General features: G+C 42.6%; 1 non-coding gene across 1 annotated transcript in view; it reads left to right on the top strand.

Moving 5' to 3' along the window:
- Window positions 1-6361: 6361 nt before the first annotated feature.
- Window positions 6362-6453, top strand: part of LOC143219472 (small subunit ribosomal RNA) — a 1920-nt gene continuing 1828 nt past the window's right edge. Inside the window, exon 1 of the ribosomal RNA XR_013011355.1 lies at window positions 6362-6453. This exon is cut by the window's right edge and continues 1828 nt beyond it. This is a non-coding gene — a ribosomal RNA (small subunit ribosomal RNA).

The raw sequence follows: 6453 nt of genomic DNA, 5'->3' as shown, positions 1-6453 counted from the left end.
GGATATAACGATTAAAGTCGTGCGGGAGCTCGGGGAGAAAAGTTTACTCTTGGCGGTTGGACTTAGAAAAATTTCGCTCGAGCTCCTTCGCAGGGCGATCCGACGCGCCTCGGCGCGCGAACGATTCGTTCGAGCGGCCGAGCAAGCGATGCGCTCCGAACATTATTCTCAGTTTATTCGATAAATACTCATCCGAGCGCTTTCATACTTGATATTTGTCTTCGAAATGCTTTACCACACGATGATCTAATATTTATAATTGTCCGAGTCAACCGGAAAGATAAGTTTACTCTTGGCGGTCGGAGCAATATTTCTCAAAAACTCGAGCAATACGCGTCCGAGAGCATTGAAACTCGAGAAATATTGATGACAAGCGGTATCGTGCGTGGATATAACGATTAAACTCGTGCGAGAGCTCGGGGAGAAAAGTTTACTCTTGGCGGTTGGACTTAGAAAAATTTCGCTCGAGCTCCTTCGCACGGCGATCCGACGCGCCTCGGCGCGCGAACGATTCGTTCGAGCGGCCGAGCAAGCGATGCGCTCCGAACATTATTCTCAGTTTATTCGATAAATACTCATCCGAGCGCTTTCATACTTGATATTTGTCTTCGAAATGCTTTACCACACGATGATCTAATATTTATAATGGTCTGGGAACGCTAGGAAAAAAGTTTACTCTTGGCGGTTGGACTTGGAAAAATTTCGCTCGAGCTCCTTCGCAGGGCGATCCGACGCGCCTCGGCGCGCGAACGATTCGTTCGAGCGGCCGAGCAAGCGATGCGCTCCGAACATTATTCTCAGTTTATTCGATAAATACTCATCCGAGCGCTTTCATACTTGATATTTGTCTTCGAAATGCTTTACCACACGATGATCTAATATTTATAATTGTCCGAGTAAGCCGGAAAGATAAGTTTACTCTTGGCGGTCGGAGCAATATTTCACAAAAACTGGAGCAATACGCGTCCGAGAGCTTTGAAACTCGAGAAATATTGATGACAAGCGGTATCGTGCGTGGATATAACGATTAAACTCGTGCGAGAGCTCGGGGAGAAAAGTTTACTCTTGGCGGTTGGACTTAGAAAAATTTCGCACGAGCTCCTTCGCACGGCGATACGACGCGCCTCGGCGCGCGAACGATTCGTTCGAGCGGCCGAGCAAGCGATGCGCTCCGAACATTATTCTCAGTTTATTCGATAAATACTCATCCGAGCGCTTTCATACTTGATATTTGTCTTCGAAATGCTTTACCACACGATGATCTAATATTTATAATTGTCCGAGTAAGCCGGAAAGATAAGTTTACTCTTGGCGGTCGGAGCAATATTTCACAAAAACTGGAGCAATACGCGTCCGAGAGCTTTGAAACTCGAGAAATATTGATGACAAGCGGTATCGTGCGTGGATATAACGATTAAAGTCGTGCGGGAGCTCGGGGAGAAAAGTTTACTCTTGGCGGTTGGACTTAGAAAAATTTCGCTCGAGCTCCTTCGCAGGGCGATCCGACGCGCCTCGGCGCGCGAACGATTCGTTCGAGCGGCCGAGCAAGCGATGCGCTCCGAACATTATTCTCAGTTTATTCGATAAATACTCATCCGAGCGCTTTCATACTTGATATTTGTCTTCGAAATGCTTTACCACACGATGATCTAATATTTATAATTGTCCGAGTAAGCCGGAAAGATAAGTTTACTCTTGGCGGTCGGAGCAATATTTCACAAAAACTGGAGCAATACGCGTTCGAGAGCTTTGAAACTCGAGAAATATTGATGACAAGCGGTATCGTGCGTGGATATAACGATTAAAGTCGTGCGGGAGCTCGGGGAGAAAAGTTTACTCTTGGCGGTTGGACTTAGAAAAATTTCGCTCGAGCTCCTTCGCACGGCGATCCGACGCGCCTCGGCGCGCGAACGATTCGTTCGAGCGGCCGAGCAAGCGATGCGCTCCGAACATTATTCTCAGTTTATTCGATAAATACTCATCCGAGCGCTTTCATACTTGATATTTGTCTTCGAAATGCTTTACCACACGATGATCTAATATTTATAATTGTCCGAGTAAGCCGGAAAGATAAGTTTACTCTTGGCGGTCGGAGCAATATTTCACAAAAACTGGAGCAATACGCGTTCGAGAGCTTTGAAACTCGAGAAATATTGATGACAAGCGGTATCGTGCGTGGATATAACGATTAAAGTCGTGCGGGAGCTCGGGGAGAAAAGTTTACTCTTGGCGGTTGGACTTAGAAAAATTTCGCTCGAGCTCCTTCGCACGGCGATCCGACGCGCCTCGGCGCGCGAACGATTCGTTCGAGCGGCCGAGCAAGCGATGCGCTCCGAACATTATTCTCAGTTTATTCGATAAATACTCATCCGAGCGCTTTCATACTTGATATTTGTCTTCAAAATGCTTTACCACACGATGATCTAATATTTATAATTGTCCGAGTAAGCCGGAAAGATAAGTTTACTCTTGGCGGTCGGAGCAATATTTCTCAAAAACTGAAGCAATACGCGTCCGAGAGCTTTGAAACTCGAGAAATATTGATGACAAGCGGTATCGTGCGTGGATATAACGATTAAAGTCGTGCGGGAGCTCGGGGAGAAAAGTTTACTCTTGGCGGTTGGACTTAGAAAAATTTCGCTCGAGCTCCTTCGCACGGCGATCCGACGCGCCTCGGCGCGCGAACGATTCGTTCGAGCGGCCGAGCAAGCGATGCGCTCCGAACATTATTCTCAGTTTATTCGATAAATACTCATCCGAGCGCTTTCATACTTGATATTTGTCTTCGAAATGCTTTACCACACGATGATCTAATATTTATAATTGTCCGAGTAAGCCGGAAAGATAAGTTTACTCTTGGCGGTCGGAGCAATATTTCACAAAAACTGGAGCAATACGCGTTCGAGAGCTTTGAAACTCGAGAAATATTGATGACAAGCGGTATCGTGCGTGGATATAACGATTAAAGTCGTGCGGGAGCTCGGGGAGAAAAGTTTACTCTTGGCGGTTGGACTTAGAAAAATTTCGCTCGAGCTCCTTCGCACGGCGATCCGACGCGCCTCGGCGCGCGAACGATTCGTTCGAGCGGCCGAGCAAGCGATGCGCTCCGAACATTATTCTCAGTTTATTCGATAAATACTCATCCGAGCGCTTTCATACTTGATATTTGTCTTCAAAATGCTTTACCACACGATGATCTAATATTTATAATGGTCTGGGAACGCTAGGAAAAAAGTTTACTCTTGGCGGTTGGACTTAGAAAAATTTCGCTCGGTCGGAGTTGCTCGCAATGCGCCCGGAACATTATTCTGAGTTTATTCGATAAATATTCATCCTAAAGCTTTGATACTTGATATTTATTGTTAGAATGCGTTATTATACAATGATCTAATATTTATAATGGTCTGGGAACGCTAGGAAAAAAGTTTACTCTTGGCGGTTGGACTTAGAAAAATTTCGCTCGGTCGGAGTTGCTCGCAATGCGCCCGGAACATTATTCTGAGTTTATTCGATAAATATTCATCCTAAAGCTTTGATACTTGATATTTATTGTTAGAATGCGTTATTATACAATGATCTAATATTTATAATGGTCTGGGAACGCTAGGAAAAAAGTTTACTCTTGGCGGTTGGACTTAGAAAAATTTCGCTCGGTCGGAGTTGCTCGCAATGCGCCCGGAACATTATTCTGAGTTTATTCGATAAATATTCATCCTAGAGCTTTGATACTTGATATTTATTGTTAGAATGCGTTATTATACAATGATCTAATATTTATAATGGTCTGGGAACGCTAGGAAAAAAGTTTACTCTTGGCGGTTGGACTTAGAAAAATTTCGCTCGGTCGGAGTTGCTCGCAATGCGCCCGGAACATTATTCTGAGTTTATTCGATAAATATTCATCCTAGAGCTTTGATACTTGATATTTATTGTTAGAATGCGTTATTATACAATGATCTAATATTTATAATGTTCTGGGAACGCTAGGAAAAAAGTTTACTCTTGGCGGTTGGACTTAGAAAAATTTCGCTCGGTCGGAGTTGCTCGCAATGCGCCCGGAACATTATTCTGAGTTTATTCGATAAATATTCATCCTAAAGCTTTGATACTTGATATTTATTGTTAGAATGCGTTATTATACAATGATCTAATATTTATAATGGTCTGGGAACGCTAGGAAAAAAGTTTACTCTTGGCGGTTGGACTTAGAAAAATTTCGCTCGGTCGGAGTTGCTCGCAATGCGCCCGGAACATTATTCTGAGTTTATTCGATAAATATTCATCCTAAAGCTTTGATACTTGATATTTATTGTTAGAATGCGTTATTATACAATGATCTAATATTTATAATGGTCTGGGAACGCTAGGAAAAAAGTTTACTCTTGGCGGTTGGACTTAGAAAAATTTCGCTTCGGTCGGAGTTGCTCGCAATGCGCCCGGAACATTATTCTGAGTTTATTCGATAAATATTCATCCTAGAGCTTTGATACTTGATATTTATTGTTAGAATGCGTTATTATACAATGATCTAATATTCATAATGGTCTGGGAACGCTAGGAAAAAAGTTTACTCTTGGCGGTTGGACTTAGAAAAATTTCGCTTCGGTCGGAGTTGCTCGTAATGCGCCTGGAACATTATTCTGAGTTTATTCGATAAATATTCATCCTAGAGCTTTGATACTTGATATTTATTGTTAGAATGCGTTATTATACAATGATCTAATATTTATAATGGTCTGGGAACGCTAGGAAAAAAGTTTACTCTTGGCGGTTGGACTTAGAAAAATTTCACTTCGGTCGGAGTTGCACGCAATGCGCCCGGAACATTATTCTGAGTTTATTCGATAAATATTCATCCTAGAGCTTTGATACTTGATATTTATTGTTAGAATGCTTTATTATACAATGATCTAATATTTATAATGGTCTAGATACGATAGAAAGATAAGTTTACTCTTGGCGGTTGGACTTGAAAAATGTTCAAAGTACCGAGATAGTATATGAAAAGTTGAATATTTTGTGTTAAATATCCTGGAAATATAAATATTTATTGTGTTGTACAAAAAAATTTTTCATGCAAAAATTTTTCTAAGTCCCAACAGCCCCGCCGGACGGGCTGTTGCCGCGGCGGTTTGCACCCATAAGCGCGCGTGCTATTCACCGCGCGGCGCCGGCGTCCTTGCCGGCCGTTCGGTATCCTTAAGAGACTCGACGGTTCGGCGAGTCGGGCGGTTCAGCGCGCGCTTGGGGCTATTCTACGATCTCGGTCGAGAAGCAGTTCACGGCGCCTCGAGACTTCGGTCTCGACTGTTTCGTTCCGTACTTCGTTTAGAACTTTTCTCTACACAGCATTGCCACGGGTCGGTGTCTAAGACCGAATGGCCCTTATGTGGCGAGCCTCCCATCGAGGAGGTTGGTGACTTGTATGCACTGATGTGTATACTCGTACTAACTGAGCATCAACTCTTCTATCCGAGCTAAAAGTTTGAGATAGTTATGGAAAGATGTTTGAGAGAAACTAAAACTAGAAAGAAGTCAAACTTCTTGTTTGCAGAGAAACGAAAAGTAAATAAAATGAGGTTGGCTTTCGGAGGGGCATTGTTACACCCAGAGCCCAGCATGCGTCCTGTCCGCGCTTCCTCGGCACTTGTGTCGATTGTCCAGCGCCCGTGGTTACGTGCTACGTGGGATACTCGTGCTACCAGATGTTAGCTCAACCTGAGAACGCAAGGAAATATAAGAATTTGTTCTCGAGAGAAACCCAAAAGGGAAATATTAAACATGAATTTTATGCACTACACGTAATGATTTGTGATGTTATGAGAAAAATATAAACCGAGAACGCAGGAATATCTGGCAAATGAATTTGTTCGAGGTTAAGAAAGAAAGGAAAAGAAGGAAGGTGGCAATATGATATAAACTCGTTCGAAAGGTTCTCTGAGAATTCGAACGAGTAAAAATGAATTTATACAAAACTTAAGAGAGAAGAGAGATTGAGGGAGGAATATGATATAAACTCGTTCGAAAGGTTCTCTGAGAATTCGAACGAGTAAAAATGAATTTATACAAAACTATAAGAGAGAAGAGATTGAGGGAGGAATATGATATAAACTCGTTCGAAAGGTTCTCTGAGAATTCGAACGAGTAAAAATGAATTTATACAAAACTATAAGAGAGAAGAGATTGAGGGAGGAATATGATATAAACTCGTTCGAAAGGTTCTCTGAGAATTCGAACGAGTAAAAAGGAATTTTTATACAAAACTATAAGAGAGTGTCGTCGACCTGTCTCTGAAAGAGCTGGCGACGAAAAGACACACATATTTATTATATATTGAAAAATCGACAAAAATTGTCGAAGCTCCCTGGTTGATCCTGCCAGTAGTCATATGCTTGTCTCAAAGATTAAGCCATGCATGTCTCAGTACACGCCGCATTAAGGTGAAACCGCGAA

The sequence above is a fragment of the Lasioglossum baleicum genome, unplaced genomic scaffold (genome assembly GCF_051020765.1).
Source record: "Lasioglossum baleicum unplaced genomic scaffold, iyLasBale1 scaffold0028, whole genome shotgun sequence".
Lineage (NCBI taxonomy): Eukaryota > Metazoa > Arthropoda > Insecta > Hymenoptera > Halictidae > Lasioglossum > Lasioglossum baleicum.
This window is presented reverse-complemented; position numbering and strand designations above follow the sequence as displayed.